The sequence below is a fragment of the Mus caroli genome, chromosome 6, assembly GCF_900094665.2.
Source record: "Mus caroli chromosome 6, CAROLI_EIJ_v1.1, whole genome shotgun sequence".
Lineage (NCBI taxonomy): Eukaryota > Metazoa > Chordata > Mammalia > Rodentia > Muridae > Mus > Mus caroli.
In genome coordinates, this window is record NC_034575.1 from 33,151,983 (window position 1) to 33,152,718 (window position 736).

General features: G+C 46.1%; 1 non-coding gene across 1 annotated transcript; it reads left to right on the forward strand.

Annotated features, from left to right (window-relative positions):
• Positions 1–404: 404 nt before the first annotated feature.
• Positions 405–477, forward strand: Trnar-ccu. The gene has a single exon. It is a non-coding gene; the product is annotated as a tRNA-Arg (tRNA).
• Positions 478–736: the final 259 nt, after the last annotated feature.

Consider the following 736-nt stretch of genomic DNA (forward strand, 5'->3'; position numbering starts at 1 on the left):
AAGAGCGAAGACAAACCCTGAAAGTAGCCCAATCGGAAGGGGCTTGGCTTTTCCTGTTACAATCTGACAAAGAATAGGACCAGAGGGAGGCTCGAGGAACTGGTTTCCGCAGCCCGTTTGGCTCTGACGTCTCCCGGGCCCAGTTTTGCGCAGGCGCAGAACTACTACGCACAGAAACACGAACACGTAAGCAAAAGCGGAGGCCGTTCGGCTTCGTGGCATCCACTGTTTGCAGGGTGAAGCGGTTGACTCTTGGCATCTAAACTACATTTCCCAGCAGGCATCCGTTTCACACTGAGGCTGAGTTTGGTTCTCTGTGATAGGGTAAATTCAATAAATTTAAGCGATGACGTACGAAACAGGAAATAACTTGATTATGGTGTTCGAGGACATCGGTGGAAGAAGCCCCAGTGGCCTAATGGATAAGGCATTGGCCTCCTAAGCCAGGGATTGTGGGTTCGAGTCCCATCTGGGGTGGTCCACTTTTTTCGATTTTAACATTATCTAATTAGATGATTATTGCGAGTCAAACTTACAGTTTATTTTATGTATCTAGAGACAAGGTCTCTCTACCTAGTTCTGGCTGGGTTAGAACAAACTGCAGACCATAATGGTCTATGAGCTGTGAGATATCCCTGCTTCTGCAGGCAGTGAAGGCGTGTGCCACAATTTAAAACTAGAGAACTGCGGGGAAAAAACAAACAAAAAACAAAACGGAAAAAGAAAAAAAAAAAAA